This window comes from Microcebus murinus, chromosome 1 (assembly GCF_040939455.1).
Source record: "Microcebus murinus isolate Inina chromosome 1, M.murinus_Inina_mat1.0, whole genome shotgun sequence".
In the NCBI taxonomy this organism is placed as follows: Eukaryota; Metazoa; Chordata; class Mammalia; order Primates; family Cheirogaleidae; genus Microcebus; species Microcebus murinus.
In genome coordinates, this window is record NC_134104.1 from 57568895 (window position 1) to 57588637 (window position 19743).

A 19743-nucleotide genomic window follows, 5' to 3' on the forward strand; every position below is an offset into this window, starting at 1 on the left:
CCAGGGAAGAAACAGTTTGTCCTCCTGGTTTTAATAGCCAGGCTAATCGAGTTTCAAGCCTGCAGTAGGTATAGGTTATCTTTTGAAGGCATTCCATTTTAACCCCTCACTATTATGATGGGTTTATAACCCAGTCATAAAAATGTACTCTTGATTTAGACATACATCAGGACACCATTCAAAAACATAACTTTCTGAATGCTAATTTTCCAGAGAAGAGAAAAATATGACATTAAAGTTATTTTAAGACTATAGTTTTTATTTTTTTTAAAGCTCTCTGTGGTTGGTGAGCCTCTCAGAGAAAATATTCCTTCTCCCCCAGTGTCCCTCATCTGGTTGACATCACCCTGTCTCTCCCTCTCCCCCCACCTCACTTTGTTTCTGGCCATATTTTAGTGCAATCTCCCATGAAATGACATGAAGACTAATCTGCTGCAAGACATGGACCGAGCACAAGCGCAGCTCTGTCCCACAGCTTCCTTTTGCAGTTCCCTCTGCAGTCCTGCTGAACATACAAGTAGATGAAGTTTAGGGGAATCCTTACTCTGTTTAAATCAGATCTTCTGTCTCCTTCAGGCAAGACAGCAAGGTAGAATGAAGAGAAATGAAAGGCTAACTACATTTCATTTAGACCACTGTATCTTCTGCTCAGACTGTGGCTTTCCTAGCTTGTCCTATACTCCTGGGGAATTGTCACAATGGGATTCAAAGCTCACCTTGCAAGCACTCTTAGACAACTCACTCCCTTTTAGAGTTGTTGCTGCCACCTCTCTGTCTGGTGTCAAAGAGCCACAAAGTAGGACCTTAAGTAATAATCAGGAAGAGCTTTGCAAGAGCCATTTTAGTCTGCTGTGTGAGAAAAACACATCAAGAAGGTACATTTTGTGAAGATATTGCTACCTGATATTAGTCACTTAATGTGAACTTGACATGGAATATGAATTTTCTTGTAATTCAGCTAATGAGATGGTTAGAGTAAAAATATTTCATTGTTAGAAAATAGATTTACCTTTCACCCCTGATTATAAGTCCCTTTCTAGAAATTTACAGAATAAACAGGATACAATCAAACATTTTGTAAGATGTTATCCAGATTATGAAATGCATTCAAATAAAACTGAACATAACTTGTTCCACTTGGTCCTGAAAATAACACTGTGTAGATTCTAAACATCAAACCCAGTTCTGGTTTTGATTCTACCACTGATTATTTAGGTAACACTAAGCAAGATACTTAGCCTTACAGAGCCTCAGGTTTTCCATTTCTTATTTTGGAGAAAGATACCTGTATATTTTTATTCATTAATAAGATGAATGAAATTATATCATAAGCTACCGAAAAACATAATGTTATACATATTTTGGATCAGTCGCCTTCACCTTTATAGGAGCATGACCAATGACTGACAAAACAAGTGCATTTCACCCCATCCCGGGTAGACTGCCACAGGGAAATGGCGTCTTCTAGCATTTGGCTGTATGGGCCTAGCCCTGCCCATGTTCTTCTCCAGGCAAACCCTCTTCCCCTATGGTCAAAGGGCAACATTTTAATATTTAATGTTTAAATCAAATCTGGCATCCTCAAATTTGGCTTAGCCTTCAGTGGAGTCACTAAGGCCTTCTTCCAGTGTCAGGCTTCCAGGAAACACTCTTTAACCAAAGTTTTGTACAATGGCACCTAGTGACTTAAAATTATTTTCTTATTGATCAAGAATTTCATAATTATTAGTCTGTAGGGTATTTATGCTGCAAACCATCACACTGATGTATCATACTCAGCTTTCATAAACTACACTAAGCATAAAAAGTGTTTAAAAAATAAGATAATGTTAAAAATTAACAAAGAAGTTGATAACTTAAATTCACCCCATATTTTGGATCAACCTTGGGATTCAAAGTTCCAATGGAAATGAGAAAAGTTTACAGACAGTTCAGAGCAAAAGCCAGAGAACCTTCCTTCCTTCCTTGCCCAAATTATTAAGAGATAATTTGATAATGGTCATCAGTAAGATGTGTTAATAGATGTTCCTTATCTATAACTCAGATTAAACATTTTTATAAAGAGGCTTAAAAGCATGAGAGATTTAGTTTAGTTATAAAATTATGACATACTTTAGGAGATGTTAAATTCTCATGTGAAATACTGCGATGTCCCATTGTGAGTTTTATGAAATATATTTGGTCCTCATTTGTCTTTGATAAAGTGCTGCTAGAAGGCAGGACAGGAGAACCAAGTGAGTTTTAGACTTTGTTTTTTAGCCAAAGTTAAAAATGAATTGTAGAGCTTCTCTTTGTAGAAATACTCTTTCACAAAAAGCATATGTACGATACAATGACTGGTACATCCCACATACTAAGTTGACTACTGTTACAGGAAACCGATTTCATATGAACTGTCTGATCCCATTATTGACCTGTCTTTATCAACACTTGGCAGAGGTCAAGGAAGCAAATCTAACACCTATAGAACAAATAAGAGATTTCCTTGTTTACGTTTGAAAATGCCATTTACTCATTTTTTTTTCTTTATAGTAGTCAGCTGTATGCAGCCATATTATAATTGTCACATAACAACCTTAATTCAGGGACACATCTTTTAAAACAATGTATTATTCAGCAACCTTAGGTAAACATGCAATTTAGGAGTGGAAAAGATGCACACAGAGACAAGTAATCATAGATACAAAGCATGGTGAATTTCTGTGCCATGCACTTCACACCCGAACTCATCTCGCAGGGAAACTAGAGAAGGGGCAGAACCATTTCTATTATGATAATTCACAAAGGGAGGCCATATAGATATGCATGCAAAGTCTCTCCCCACCTCTCCATTTACATGCCAGGATTTCAACTCTGCGACACTGAGTCCCTTCATTTAGCCAATTAGTCCTTCCAGCTTCATGTAATGCACGCCAAGAAGAAGGAGAAATAGAAGTGCTGACGTTTACCGCTTTGAAAGTTGCTATTCTAATGCCAAAGCTGCCTCTTGAGCAATTTCCAGAATGTATTAACATGGGAGCAAAGCTCTATTCCTAAAGACAGGGATCACATTATGCAGGGGAGCCCCGTTCAACATGTCACAATTGCACAGAATCTCCTCCGTCCCCTGCAAGATCTTACAGTTGTAGTTAGCACCGGCTCAGGTTTATGGTCCTTACTTAGGCAAAATCTAGGAGGTCTTCCTGAAGAAAAGGGGCCAATTTAAAAATATTTAGCAAGCAAAGCATGGCACACTTTCTGGACCATAGCATTGGCCAAATCCTTGCATTGTTGTACTCAAGAAAGCCAGTTAAGATACAAAGCAAACCAGTCTCTCAGTTTAGGTTAGAGTGTAGGATTCTTTAGTTTCTGTCTTTTATTTTTTTTTAAATCAACTAAGTCTAGGTTCCATTTTAATTAATTTAATTCAATAGACACCCATGGAATTTTCCCTCAATATTAAAAACCATGTAGAAAACTGCAAAATTGTGTAGCTGTATGTTTCTGAGTGCCCACTCATACATATGATTCTGATATTTAGCAGGCAATAAGGAGTTGCTCTGAAATACTTAAAACCATTCATTCTTCAACTGACCATCATCCTGTCCACAGCTGAAACAGTGATAGAGATTTTAATATCACCCTTTCCCTTATTCTTAGCAATAGATTTATGCAAGCCAGTTTGTGTCAGCCTATTCCACTACAAATTCAGTCATTCTTTGCTTAAGTTGTGGCATTTGCAGGACATGATTGGACAAGGCCCCCTCTGGGGCAGGAGAGCAGAGCAGAAGCAGGACCTCTAAGAGTTAGTTCTACTTGCTTGGACAACTTCTCTCTTCTAGCCCCCACCCTCAACACACAAAATTTGGGCTTGGCTGAGATGATACTACAAGGTTCCTTCTTGCTTGTTTTTTCGTAGTTTGCTTGTCCCCTGCCCTCCATAAAAGCTCAAAATGGCTTCTTTCTCTGTCTTTAACTTCTGTAGTTTAAAATTTTGGCTCAAACTTCTCTCTTTAATTATTGCCTCAGTATTTCCTTTAGTATATCCTAACTATGCTGTTCCTCAAAGCATCATCTTAAGGCCATTATTTTTTTTTCTTCTTTTACTCATATATTTGAGGGGTTGCTGCACTCATTCATCTTTTCTCATAACCTATGTCTCTCTTACTGGGGGTTAACTAGCTTAATTAACACTTCCTCTCCAGAATATCTTTGATTTGATGTCCTGCTAGCCCCTCAAATCCCATATAATAAAAAACATTCTCTCTTTCCTTTTAAATAATTCTGCTATACAAATTCTGTATGACTACAGTTCACAGCCAATGCCCAAATCTTCTGCTAAACTTTCACATTTTAAAATATATTGCCTCTCATATGTAGCCAATTGCCAAATCTAGAAAATTTCTTATAATAATCTTAACTCAAACCTGTTTTACTGTTATCCTTGGCTGGCTTCTGATCACATTGCACCTAGAATATGAAAATTGCCTCCCTACTCCAAACACATTCTCAGTGGTTTGATTGCCACAGTTCCCTCTTTAATCCTCCAGTGGATTTCTATCCCACTTCAGATCAATTGTAAATTCTAGACTCTCATTGCTGAAAGCTCCCTGTAAGTTTGCTCGTCCAACCTGTCAGCAACTGGTGCCACTAAGGCCCACCTTAATCCACTAAGCAAGTTACTTTTGTCTTCTGGTTTCTCCAAACTCAGAGTCCTCCCTCTCCATCTCTGAACTTTTTCCATATAAGTTTGCATCTATGGAATAATTCCTTCACGCAATGCAGAACATCTTTCTTTCACTCAAATTATAACTTAAACCCCACTTAGGCAAGAGAGATTTCCAAGATGATTACCAGCCAACTGCTAACCCTCTAAAACAAGGTAAAAACAACTCCATCTGCCTTTACAAACATTTCAAAAGACTTTATTGTGTTTTAAACATTTATTGTAGTTGTTTATAAATTATATAGATGGTAGGAAAAAGATAGCAGATACTCAATGTAGTTTTATTATTGACTTGAAACTTTATCTTGATTTTAAATTAAAGAAACATCAAACACTATCCTGTTTTCTGACTTTAAGATGTATAGAGCCATTTAAGCCTCATGATTTTTGAGAACTGTCAACTACTATGCACATGGTAGGTATCAGGAAACACTTGTTGAATTGGACTGAGAAGGAACCATCTTAAACAGTTTACTCCTGGAGGAGAGAGCAATCAGAAGATGACTATTAACATAAATATTCGATAACAACATCTGAGTATAATAAGAAATAATATTGTAAAGAGAGTTTCTCAAATTTCTCTCACCTTCTTGGTTAATATTATATTGATAAAAAATATAGTTTTAAAAATAGCTTTGATTTTAAACCAATAAATTTACACACCAAGAATTAGACACTAGCAAAGCCTCCCAGTCTGATTTATTTCTCTGTAATATATCTGTCTTGAGAACATCAGCAGGAATACACCAAAGAAATATGTCCCTCACGGGATCAACTATATAAAAAGACAGAACACATCATCAGCACAAAAATCATTATCCATCTAATTTCTCCCATTCTAGATGGCTCCGGTGAGCCCCTCGATCATTACTGACTAGGGTTAAGATAGAGCTTAATGGATTAATTAAGCCAAAGCCGGACTGCATTGCAGACGAAGAGGAGAAGGTCCTGACACAGATGAGGCAACAACTCTATTCCTCTTTTATTCAAATGTGCAAGACTTGGCTACCCCCAAGTGCTATACATTTTTGCTGTAGAATAGTCTCCAAAAATAAGATTTGGTGTCTGTTGTCTGTGTTTTCCCGTTAGCACTCATCAACATCAAATACTTGGTTGTATGTCAAAATTTATCATGTAGGAAATTAAATGTTAAGACTTTCTTTTTCTTCAGGAAATGTAGAGAATAATTGGAAGGGGGTAAAGCAAGAGAGGCAGAGTGCTCATTCTGGTAACCGAGAAGTGCTAACCTGGGGAGAGGTTGCTGTTTGAATGCCAGTGTGACTCTGGGAGAGGCCAGGACACAGAACACCCACAGGGAGCTGAAAGGGAGAAGTAAGTGCCCATAGCCCTAAAGTCACCCGGGCACGCCCAAAGGCAGCTGCAGTAATAGAAACCTTGAGAATTGTCCATTTAAAGAGGATTTTGAAATTCAAGTGTAAAAGGAAGACATGATAATCCAAAGGGGACAATTTAGGGTCTTTTTCTTCTTATAAAAAGAAGAGAAAAAAGGGGAGAAAAAACCCCCAGACGTGCTGTATCATATTGTCAGTTTACTCTCTCTTTCATGAACCAAATCAGCATCCTAATGGCATGAAAACCTACTTTCGTGATGTGGACATCAGGCTCTATCAGACACAGCATTAAATATGCAGGTATTAAAAGAAAAAAAGCAAACCACCAGAAATACTGCACTCTGGAAATGGTAAGGCTAACTAAAGTTGACTGTGTCATTCATATCAAGCACACCCTGTGAGTCCAGAAAAGCATCTACGGAGCAAGACTGGGAGTGACAGGGCTCATTTCCACCAAAGAGGAAGTTCCCTGAAGGGGCCCAGAAGGGGGGAAGTGGGAAGAGTTCAGTCTCTTTTTTTTGAAAGGAGAGAAATAGGGCAGGCTACTCTGGGGGTCAGGCTGGCCCTACCACGTTGAGTCCCAGTGTCTAAATGATATGTAATTGAAATAGAAAGACATTTTATTTCAATGGCTGCCCTGAAAGAGTTTTAAAAGCAAACACAAGTCCTCAGCCCCATAGTGTATTTCATTTATGATTCTTGCATTAGGAAAAAAAAACTTGCACTAAGTTCAAACAACAGCGTACCTCTTAAAAAGACATGCCACTTCTCACTAGAGAAAACGAATAGAATTGTGGAGTTGATAGGATTTCCTGCCTTAGTGACCATTTAACCTAGTCATTTTGTAAATGAGGAAACTGAGGATTTGCCAAGCAATCACAGAGGTAATTATGGAGCTGGTGATTTTAACAGTAATGAATCCACAGATAGATTTGGGGCTATCAGGGATCCAGTGGAATTGGGTCCCTTAAGACCTTTTATTCAAACAATTATATATACATACATACAAACAAAAAAATACACAGAGAGGGAGAGATATGTAGATACAGATAAGTGCGTATAAAATATATTGCTGCACAGTAAAAATAGGACCCTGTGTCATAGCACTGTCACTATCATGGTCAAATAGCCGCTGACTAGATTCATTTGTTCATTTGACAAACATTTATTGAACTCCAACTATGTGCACGCATTAAAAAAGTAAAAAGTATATGACTAGACATAGTTTGTGCTGTTTCAAAGAGTTTACAATACAGTTGTCTTACATATGCATTACAACCCTCTAAATAATTGAGTAGCCAAACTCATGCCCATTGGATTAACACAAATCATAATCATTAATTTTGAATCATGAGAGAAGGCATAAACCCTGCTTTATATTTTAGTCAGACACTGGAAATAATCTGGGATATTCTGGTACCCCAAATCTAAAGATTGAGCCATTGATGTCAGTTGCCATATGCATTTAGGCATGTTTTTCCCTTCAAAATCTACCCCAAATTCACTGCCCTAATTCAGTAGCTCAGAAACAGAGCTCTCTTGGCCTTGCTTCTCTCCTTCTGCCCAGTCTCTGAGAGGGTATTAAGGTCAAGGATGGGGGGGAAATTGGGGATAGAGAACCTGGCTTAGTCATGCTCCAACACACTGTAGGCCGCCCCCCGTATCCACAAGTTCCCCATCTGTAGAGGGAAAATATTTGGGAAAATAACCCAATAAAAAAATAACACTACAACCATAAAAAATAATACAAAGAAAAAAGCAATACACCATAACAGTTATTTACATAGCATCTGCATTGTGTTAGGTATCATAAGAAATCTAGAGATGATTTAAAGTATATGGGAGGATGTACGTAGGCCACATGCAAATACTACACCATTTTATATAAGGGCCTTGAGCATCTGTGGATTTGGGTATCCTCAGGGGTGGGGAGGGGGTGGGGGGTGGCAGAGTGTGCTGGAATCCATCCCCTGCTGATCAGATACAGAAGGATGATTGTACTTAATCTCTAAGTCATTTCTCTTATAGTTATATTTTAGTATATGGCAAAGCACAATGATTTCCTTGAGATGGACAATAATTAAGTGGCTAAAATCTAATGAATATGATTAGTTCAAGTAACCTGGTTATGGATAAAAATCACTAATAGTAAGATTAAGACCACAGAAGTGATCAGATTACCCAAGTATTTCTCTTAAAAAAAGGGAAGACAGAAATAACACGTGAGTGCCTACCACATTTCAGGTACTATACTAAGTTCTTTACACATATTGTCATATTTAGTCCCCATGAAAACCTTCCAGAGCAGAGATTATCTATTTCTTCAGATAAAAAAAAACAAAAAAAAACAAAACGGAGGCATGGCAAGATTGCATTTTGACCAGACCCACAAAGCTAGAAAGTAATTTATGGCACTCATATTCAGATCAAAGTTTGTACTTCTACAAAACCTGTGTTCTTTGCCAAGCCTGTTAAGAGAGAAACCCAAAGATGAAACAACAATGAGAGCCATCAGTGATCTTTTCAATGACTATCTACTATATAGTGCTAAGTTATGTGCAGAAGTTAATTAAAATATAAACATACGTTTTCTGCCACCCTCACATTTAAATATACCAGCATGAACAAACTAACACTGGAACCACCAAGTAGAATATTAACATAAAAAATTCAAATGACTCATGTACAAAGGGTATTTTTTAATTTTAGAAGACAATTTAACTCACATTGCAAACTTATCGTGCCATTAATGCTTAAAAACATTTAAAAAAACCCCAAATCTTTCAACACCAGAAAAATATCATGCTCTACTCCCACAAAAATCTGGCACAGTTAATTCTCCATTAATTTTCAGTAGATAGGGATTTATCCTCAAAAATATTTAAAAGTGAGCACATAGTCTGCTTTATTTTCAATTCAGGGTTGACATTCTCACTGCTTCTTCTTACCTTGTCTTCTGTACAGTGTGGAAAGGAAAAACACTAGAGGTTTTTCCCCACACATGAAGTCCTAGATGTGGGGAAAGGTTGTTTAAATAAAAACACTAAGTTTCAGAAGGGAGATGAAATATGAAAAATTACCTGTTGAGTACACTATTCAAGTGATGGGCGCATTAAAAGCCCAGACCTTTCTACTATACAATGTATCCATATAACAAAACTGCATTTTTATACCCTAAATATATTGAAATAAAAAAAGAGCAGCAATGACCTACTAAGTTTCCTTCCTAGTGGTAGGCTGGGGCATTTGGAGATTCCCTTCCTCCTATACCTCTCCATCCATGCAAACACCCACCTTAGTTCCAGTTTTCTCACCTAGTTTCATGAGAAGTAGAGAGACAAAGGGAAGAAAAGGAAAAGGAGGAAAAAATATAGAAGAAGAAGAAAGGGGAAGGAAAGGAAGAGGGTCTTAGGAAGTAGTATAGTTGTTCAGAGTACTGTAGAAAGTGAAAAGATGAAAAGAGCTAGCTCTGAGAGCAAGGTACCTCCCAGCTCTGCATGCATGATTCTCTCCATCAGCTCCAGAGCTAAAGCCCCCAATAGTCAGGATGGCGCTAAAAGAAAGAAATTTCTGGACAGGACCTGGAGACTGACAACATAGAGCTTTCCAGCCCCTTCTATATTACATAGAGAAATAATTATTCAAGAAATACTGTAATTTTCCAGAACATATTCAAATGCAAAAGAAAGGTACATTCTAAGATTAAACATGATATGAGTTATATATTATTTATTATGTTAAAATGATTTATTATTTATAATTATTATTTGTGGCATTGTAGTTTTCCACTGACACTTGATAATCAAGAGTTGACAAAATATCATTTCAACTGCTTTGCTAAAGAAACAAAAACGAGGGATGAAAGTAGATAGGAATTGCATCCTCCAGCAATAAAGAGGACATATGAGTGATATCCCAATATGAATGACAAAAATATTGATAGTGAGGTCCTAAAACCTGAGTATTTATCTGATTTTTCCACAATCAGAACCAAAGATGAAATAACATTGATGGTTACTATAGTTTAGTCTGAGTAAAATTCGTGGCTGGGATTCCAAAGATTCACCCTGGTTGGAAACATCATTCACAGTAGCTTTCCAGGCAAGCAGTACAAAGGAGGGAAAGGGTAGAAGAGGAAATATTAGTGCCCCAAATCTCCAGTCATCTTTTACCACCTTGGCATGGGTTAGCTGAAGGCCATGGAGAATAAGCGATATGTAGTTGTCTTTTTCTTATACAGACAGTAGAGGCGGGGGTGGGGGGAACCACACACTTGTATTTTGCTAATGTAAAAGTCCCAGTGGAAACATTAGCACTCAAAGACATTAATGTGGATTTGGGACACTCCCTGAAGGATTTTGATTCCATTAGAAAAAAAAAAAAAAAGACGGTGACAGATATAATCCTGCTTTGATATGTTTAATGCCATTTAAAGAGAAACTGTACCCATTTACCTCAGGCCAGGACACCAAGAGTTCAAAAAGTGAAATATCATTTCTCAGTGCAAAGAAAAAGCTTAGAAAATATTATGTGAAAATTAATTTGGCATGCTTCTTTGAAATTTTAGATTTCTGGGATGAGCAAATGGGTACAGTTTTCTTTTAACTGTTTTTGAACACCATGTGTTGAGAAGAAAACAACAGAATGGCAATTGCTCATCCAAAATGCTAACTTGTGGCATGGCACAGTCAAGATGGCCTGCCACAGCCAAAAAGCAGGTGTGTGCTATGCCTCTCACTTCAGTAGCATGCACGCCACATGTCCCTGCATTCAGCAACCTCTTGCATTTGCTTTTGGAACCTTTCTGAGGGGGACAGTAAACATGACTCAACAGAATGTCTAACCGAGGAGGGACTGGCTCTCTCAGCTTGCTGTGAGACAGACTTTTTGGGGAAGAACCAAAGAAAGACTAGAATAATGTATTTATTTTGGAATTCTTTGCTATATCATTTCCTATGACCTAACAACAAGGTGACTGGTTTAAGATCATTTTGTGTGGATGAAATTTAGGATCCAATCAGGTTGGAGAGTAATGATGAAGCTTTTGTGTGACTGGAGAGGATCTATTAAGTCAGCTATGTTATTTGGATTGAGGACACAGTTAATGTAGCTAATATAGATCATGTGTACCTAACTTAAAAGCTTAGAGTAATAAACCCCTCACCCCTCAGGTCCACAGATAAGCTTGAGACATAGGATGTACAAAACTATTTGGTGTGCTGGGATGCCAAGCTTGCTCAATCTGACATTATATATGCGATATTATGTTTATTCTAAGAATTAAAAGATTTTTATACAGATACAGGTTCCATTCAACATGCAACAGTCCTAGGAGAAAGAAGAGGAGATAGAAAAAAAGTTTCCTTATTCCCTGTAAGAGGCTTGAAAAGGGGCCAAATTAAAAGTCATGACCACTTCTAAACTCAAGTCAGGAACCACATGGAATGAAAGCCCAGGATATCAGTATAGTAGGGACAGACAAGGTCTGAAGATAAAGAAGTAGATGAGAATTAAAATTATTATTTTAATGTAAGGAAATTGGGAAATCTCTGCTTTATTCTATGATTTCAAATAATAAACCAACAATTATTTATTTAAAACCTACCATGTACAAATGTCCAGAGTGGGGAAGAATGAAACCTATAAGTACTAAACTGAAATAAAAATCCTTAACATCTATAGGTATAATTGACTAATGTTCTCTGCTTCTGGGTAGTCATTTACGGAGTCCAGAAGAGATAATTTGTTGCCAAATACAAGCTATTGTTAATTTCATTCATTCAAATTATAACATTTATTACTGTACCTTTTATTTCTGATGACACATCCTGGGTGTTGAGGAGGATGCAACTGTGTATGAACATAGTCTCTGTATTTATGAAGTCTATTGTGCAGTGGCAGGAGGGATGAGATACGTGTAAACATACTCCAGTATAGGATACTATGCAATCAGTGCCACATGACACATACAAATAAGTGCTTTAACAGTTCAGAAGAAGCAAGTCCTCCTGGGTACAGAACCACCTGTCCACACATATACCAAAGTGGCTCAATGCACAAAAAGGAAGGGATCTAAACTAAGCTTCAAGTCAACTAGGCATCAGTGTGCACAGTGGGGCAGGGGGTTAGCTAGGCTCTGAGGGGAGAAACATGCACGCTGTATCCACACCACCTCTCACACTGAGTTGTCCCATAATTAATGTTTACCAAAAACATGCATTCATAAAAATGGAAGTCAATTAAATGATAGGCCAGATCAGTGGGTCTGCATCAGCCCTAGATATTTTAGATTGTTATAAGACCCTGTTAGAAGTTGGCATTATAATGACATTATTTTCTTCCCATATTAGTGTGAAAAGTTCAGTCTTTTACCCATTCCAGAGTGATGGGAGGTACAGTTTAGAGTTTCATCCTTCCAAATGAGGGAAACACTTTGCCTGTGTAAAGTATCCTTGATATAGGTAACAAAATGTCATTCAAAACAGCAACAGATGAATTTCCTGATAGCTCCTAACAAGCATGAGCTAGAATCCATGTTCCTTAGAAGTAAAGACAATGGAGTTGGGCAGGGGCAGATATTCTAGGATCCACACAAGAAGGGAGGTTCCCTTGGCAGTAGGAAATAGAATTTGGATGTCCTGGTTTCTAGGTATGGGTTTTTTCTATAGACTCACCTTTTTCAATTTTATTCCTTTTGGACACTCTAGCCCTTTACATCATCAACAGTAGTCTTCTGTAGTTTGCGTGTGTGTGTGTGTGTGTGTGTATCTTTCTATGAGAGAGGATGGCATTAATGATGTTCTTTTGTAAAGGATTCAAGGTTGTCTGGATCCTCAAAGAATGCAATTGAAAAAAAAAACCTGTTTCTGTGATTCAATGGTGCTTACATTTGGGCAGAGTTTGCTTTTTCCATCCTCAAATACAGTATTTGAGACAATCTGCCCACAATAAAAAGCTTTTAGAGCGTCAAAAGTGTAGGCGAACCAAATCAGAATTAATCTCTGTGAAAACGGAGACTCAGGCACATGGAAAAAGTTTAGGAAAAAAAAATCCAGGCTGGAGGCAATCCCTCCGAAAGGTGTCTGACATCTCTCCAAATTCATGTGAGGTGGAGTAAGGCAGGGAAGGAAGAGGGATGAAGAGTTCCAGGAGCTCATAGGATCCCTTGTCTCACCTAGGCCCATGTAACCTGGGACTATGTTATCAGGGGGTCCGGTCGTTTTGGTTATAATTCCCCTACAATGTCTCCTGTTATATGTATGAACCCAGGGGAGGCTAATAAAGGGAATCTCGGCTTCACCAGGGCTAAGATGAAGTGGCCAACAGCTAGCTATTCACTGAAAGAAGACTGACCAGATTAGTCTGCAGGGCATCCAGCAGTGTTTCCTTTTATTGTTATAGTAAAAGCTGTGCATTTTATTGGGAAAAAAATTAGCTGTTTTTTAAAAAGCCTTGTAAACCATGCAAGCAAAAAGGGAGGAAGATAATGATCATTTTTGAACACTTGGTACATGCTTGGCACTGTTTTTCTTTACACATGGATTTCTTTACATATGTTATCTCATTTGATCCTCATACCAACAAGAATGATTAATATTTTGCCCATTTTCTATGTGTAATCCTAAGGTCCAGAGAGGTCAGGTGAATGTCCTCTGGTCACACAGCTAGCAGGGGCTAGGCTGGAATGCAAACCCGGGCGGGAGGACACAAAGCCTGTGCTCTTCGCCATGCCTTGCCAGGCCAGACTTCGTGTGCTTTTCATGGCATGAAATCAGTGTTGGGGGAATTCTGCCCAGCGTCTCTGGTTAGCAGAGTGAATTGCTTTTATCATTTGCCAACATGTCATAGAAAAAAACAAAACAAAAAAAAAATTAAAACTCCTGGCTCTAGATTTCCTATCAACCTGAAGTTTGGCTTGGTTACATATTATTTGAATATCTGACAATCTTATAAAAAGTCTAACGAGAATAAAGAATTTTTCATTTATGCTAGCTCCTACGTTAGTTAAAAATCTCCTATTCCTACATAACAATGTGCCTGGGGAACTCTCTCACTGCCAGAAACTCATCTGAAAACGCTGAAAAGTCAGAATTTTGGGCCTAGATACTGACTAATGTTACCAGCTGTGAGTCGGCTTGAACATCAGTAATATGATATTTCCCACTACAATTTGATTTGGTTAAAATGTGTTTGAAGTTCACCCTTTTATTAACTAGAATTACCACCTCCTGTAACTGGAGGGCCCTTGAGAACAGGCTGCTAGTGCAATCCAACTTCCCACCCACCATCGGTGCATTTCCTGGCAACAAATACTATTAAATTGATAACTACAGAAATAGGTCAAAATGTCTTTTCAATAGTTGCTAATATTCCCCTAATGCTCCACAGCCTCCCTTTGATTCTCATGCTAACATTTTCTCTATGCCTGCAGGAACAACAGCTAGTATAGTGAAATGACTAGAAGAAGGGAAAGCTGGCTCGGGTGGATGGAGGTGCTCTTTGCAATTTCCCCAACTATACGTAGGATAGAAAAGCCAGAATTCCCTAAGGGCCCCAAACTCAGCTTTGCTGTTGAGTTGGGTGACATGAAAAAAAAACAAAAAAAAAAAACAACTATGTCCCATTTGAGTCTTAATACTCTCATCTGTAAAAAGAGAAGTCAATGTAACTGATTATTCAAATTTGCAAAATGCTCAGAGTTCACAGGAGGTAGGAGCCTTGACTTATCCCAAAGCATATGGGTTATAAACCTGTTTATACTACTCCTATAACCTTACCCATTAGGGCCTTGGCTATCCAAGATAGAAACTTAGTTTCATATTTAAAAAGGTAATATTATAAGAGGGCTGCTTTGTAATCATCCTGACTTTGATTATTTACTATGTAAACCTATATTCCCTCCTCCTCTCTTTCCCAGGAAGAAAGTTTACTTTTCTGAGTTCATATCACATGTGTGACCAAAGATAAAGAAAGAAGGTGGGGTGGTACAGCTGCGTTGGGAACATGGGTGGTTCTAGGCAGACTAGTTTGGTGCAGAAGAGATATCCACCTACGGTAGGCAAAAAGCATAAAACGCCCCCTTGTTAATGGGGTACATTTCAATTTCCAACACTTTTCCTGAAATGCAAACATCCCATAGAGGGGTTAAGCCATTCATGGCTTGATGTTCTAATCACTTCAACTCCAAGAGATTTACACCTCAGTGTAAATCAGTTTTGAATCAGAGCTGGGGGAAAGGAGAAGGATAATTTTGGAACAGGGGGAGTTGAAGGAGGGAATCAGATTAACACAGGACCCTAGGCTCTGCTGGCAGAGGAGAAGATGAAGGAGGTGGCCAGAACTGAAAAGAGCTCCCTGTCTCCTTTGCAGTTTTTGCCTGGGGCCTTTGACTGGAGCTGGTGAACCACTAAAAAATCCCTCGGGAGATGCCATGGTTTATCAATAATGCTTTTTGGCCCTTCTCCTGTGACATGGTTGCACTGTTGTTGGACAGGGGGGCTGCATTCATTTAGAAACTTGCAAACTTCAGCATACCTGGTTCAGGCGAGGGTAGGTTAATCTAGTCTCCTACAACTTAAATTCACAGGGACTATGCTGTATGGTATCTCTCCATGAGATTCCTCCTGGTTTCTGTCCTTTCCTAGAGGAGGGAGAAAAGATGTGGGAAAGTGAAGGTGAGGGAGGAAGAGGAGAGGGAGGTACAAGAAGCTAAACTTTCCTGAACTTCTGAGTCAGACTTTGTGCTAGGTGAGCATCTCTGTGGATCCTCTCAACAACCCTGGAGACATTCTTAGTGATAGGAAATATTTTACAGGCTCAGAGAAGCTAACTAGAGCTCAAGGTGGCTAGTCAGGCTCCTTCTCACACAGGACTTTTTCTGCAGCTCCTATATTTACTTATACATTAAATCATACACACACACACACACACACACACACACACACACACACACACACACACACATATATTGGCCTTTACTGGATCATTAAAATAGGCTTAAATGTGTGTGTATATGTGTGTGTATGTGGGGTGTGTGTGTGTGTATATATATATATATATATATTTTTTTTTTTTCCCTCTTCCTCTCAGTTATGGGTACCTGAAAACAGGTTTATGAGGCAGTCATGTAGAATTCATCTTTTAGGAATGTTGAAGACCACCTGAGTTACCAAGAGCATGCCAGACTGGGAGTCAGGAAGTGTGGATTCTTTTGGTTAGGCTTGGTCCTACAAACTATCACTGTGAACAAGTCTATGCGCCTCTGGGGGCTGTTCCAGGCCTTACAATTCTGTAATTCACTCTCATCAAGGTGATGGCAGGGATTAGTGTGTATGTACCAAACTCAGCAAGAAGTAATCTCATTAGTCGCCACATGTAGACTGAAGAGAGGAACTTTCTCCTCCTAATGCCAGTTGTGTTTTGAGCAAGAAGAAAAGACTGACATGCGCTGAAGGCAGAAGGGAAATGAGGGGAAGGGTGTGGAGCACAGAGCTAGCAGTGGCATTGATGGGAGTCGGCGAGAGGGAGAAGCGCAGGACCAGAGTGCAGAGATCAGCTTGTTTCCAGAGTACACTGATGTGTTTGCTCACATGACGATTGGGAAGTACCTAGGCTAAGATAACCTGAATGTTAGATGCTCATTTTAAAATCTCAATTTAATGACTGATGCCTATTTTAATGACCCAGTAAAGGCCAAAGACCCCACTATTATGACATAACTATTTCTCCTACGTGTTAACTTCTTGCAAAAAAAAAAAAAAAAAACTTGGCTGAGAAAACTACAGAGTTTTGGATTATAAAACAAGATCACCTTGATCATAACCATCTCAAGGTGTTTGGAGGAAGGAAGGAGAGATGAGCTCTTCTGAACTACATTATGTAGACAGAAATCTTCAAACAGTTTAACAGAAGAATAAACTTCTGAGGAACCATAAAGGAGATCATTTTCAGTAAAAGAAGACATGTGACTGATACCTCCAGTTGGCATGCCAGGGAAAGATAACTTCCAGGCAGGAATGGCTACATAATTTGTGGGGCTCAAGGCAAAGTGAAAACTGTGAGGATTCTTATTCAAAAAATTATTAAGAATTTCAAGATAGCAACAGTAGTACATTAAGCCAAGCATGGGGGGTTGCCCTTCCAAACACAGGACCCTGTGCACCAGCACAGGTGTACACCCATAAAGCTGGCCCTGGTTTTAGTTATTGTTTTTACCAAGACATTCCTGTTCCATAGTGACCAAGACCCAAATTAAAAAACACGCTTCACCACTCTCAAAATTCCCAGTTAACCCTGTCTACCTAGGGTAAGGAGGAAATGAATTCTGCAACAAGGATCGGAAAAATCTGGGCTCTGACAGTGTATCTGATAGGGCACAACTGCACTGGCTTCTGCTATGTTTGTCACAGCCATGAATCCCCGCTTCAGTCACAATCTAAGGATTCCCAGGATATCAAGGTCTGGGAATTGAAACATATTTTCTAAAAACACAAATTTCTCTAAAACAAAACAAGCAGAAGTTACTACAAAAGGAGCTGAGTTTCCTGTATATAAGTCTGCCTTAATTTCTTTCTGGCCTTACCTGGAGCAGGTCTTGGGCATGTGAACACAGGTTCAGAAGCACAGGTGAATTGCCACAATAACTCTTTCAGATTGAGAAAAAAAAATAGAGGAAACAGGAGAACCTGATCATAGCCCAGCAGAAACTCAGTCTTTTCACTAATAGTATGCTTGCTCCCTCACTCTCTCTTATTATGCTAAGTTGGAGCTATGACTTCACTCTCAGTGGAAGCTAAGTTTCTCTTTTCTGGATGCTTGGAATGGGCCCGGGGAAAAGCTATTAAAGGGTAACATCATGTCTAAAAAATCACATTTATTTATCTTCACCTGCTCTCTTTATGACATTATCATTCCACTGAGGTCTGGATGAAGAAAGGAGAGATTAAAAAGCCAGACCAACATCAAATGAATAATAGTAGTACAAAGTGAGATGAATGAATGTGGCCTCTTATGGGCTTTATATATATTGAGCCTACTTCTTGTTGGGACTGACCAGTAGCCTGGGTAGATTCCTAGGATATTTGTATAGGCTGAGCCTTATCCTGTCCTTTCGATATATCTTTGCCCCATTAAAAAAATAAGTATCTAGTATAGAGAACTAGTTCACTCTTACAGCCAGAATTACACTTTGATATAACCAATTGCTATATTCTCTATTTAGGACTTTTTAAATAAGATATCTATTGGCAAAGCTAATCTTTAACTTTGCTTAATAGGTTTGTACTGTTTTGAGTAAGGCCACTAGGGTCCATGGTAGATGGAAATGTGTTTGAATCTCTATTATCATGCTTAGATTTAAAAAGCCTTCCATTTCACAGAGGTGATATATGCTCAGTCACCATTTTCAAGAATTTTAGCAATTGGTAATTGGCAGAGAAGTTCTTAAAATTAACAAAAAAGTGACTGACCTTCACAATGGATGTACACATAAAACCCTGATTCATTTATTTTAAAATCATTCTCCCCTGCTGTAAATAGATAGCTATAATATATACATTAATATATGTGTGCACAATCAGCCTTAGCAATACTGCTGTGAAGCAGATGAGGATAGATGGTTTTCTATTTATTTGACAAATACACTATTACACAGACAGGTTAAATGATTTGTCTTGCAAGGAGGGGTGGAGCTGGGGAAAACAACAACAACAACAACGAACTGCCACATCTGCTCTTATATTATACCACTCTGGATGGAGTAGCCTTTACCGTTCTTGAGCTACCTGATCTAAATGTTGGGCAATGTAATTTTCCTGAAAAAAAATATTTTCTGATTTCTCTCGTTTCTCTTACTTTCTCTCACCTTCTCTCTCCCTCTCCTCAGAGATTATTATAAACTATTGATAAATGTGGCTGCTCTAAATTTATACTTGCTCTTCATGGGCTCTAATAGGTTTTAGCCACTAAAGAGAGCAAAGAGAGCACAGGAACAAAAGATCATTTCTGAAATGTATGATGATAAATTATGCTGGGACAGTTAGCTTGAGTTAATGTTAGCATGAAGGTGATGCCGGTACCAGTGATGCCTTGAACCATCCTCTCGTAAGAGCTAGTCCATTGGTTCTGGACTGATACGACCGGAAAGAAGGGCTTCTCTGAGGCAGAACCTACTCACTGATATCCCACTACTCTCCTGGGAACTCAGACAAAGGCCAGAGCTTTCTGTGCACCTTTCTGTTGAACTGCTTTAACTTGGAACTGTTCTCTATGTTCGGGCTGTCCCCTCTGAGTCCCTGACCTAAGATGATCTTTCTCTATTTTGGCACATATTTGCATATCACTTAGGGTGACACGGTTGATAAATAATGGGCCCCACTGTTATTTGGCCAGGGAAAGACTATTTTGGTATTATTTTAACTCCTTATTATCTCTTGTCTTGATTATTTGTGTGACTAAAAAGATTTCTTGCTTCTTGTCATGCTTCTGGTTAGTGTTTCCCAATGTTATCTGGTAAATGCTTAGGAAATACAATTTTATTTCAATAAATCCTAAACAAAACATAATTATGAAAGAAAACCAATAGAGAAGCGCATATAATGAATTTTGAAGCTAAATGTAATAAATAGCTCTGAATTTTCTGCCATTCTTGCTCACTTTTCTCACAATGTAACATTGCCAACAAATTAG

The 19743-nt window shown here is 38.5% G+C and overlaps 1 protein-coding gene across 24 annotated transcripts in view; it reads right to left on the bottom strand.

Moving 5' to 3' along the window:
• The window catches only part of ZBTB20 (zinc finger and BTB domain containing 20), a 760184-nt gene that overhangs the window by 86422 nt on the left and 654019 nt on the right, over positions 1-19743 (bottom strand). For 4 of the 24 annotated variants that reach the window (XM_020287361.2, XM_020287357.2, XM_076001652.1 and 1 more), the window contains one exon: positions 15592-15697. The exons of the other annotated variants lie outside the window; for them this stretch is intronic. The gene's annotated coding sequence lies outside the window, so the exon portion shown is untranslated. The remainder of the gene's footprint in view (positions 1-15591; positions 15698-19743) is intronic. 24 annotated transcript variants of the gene reach the window in all.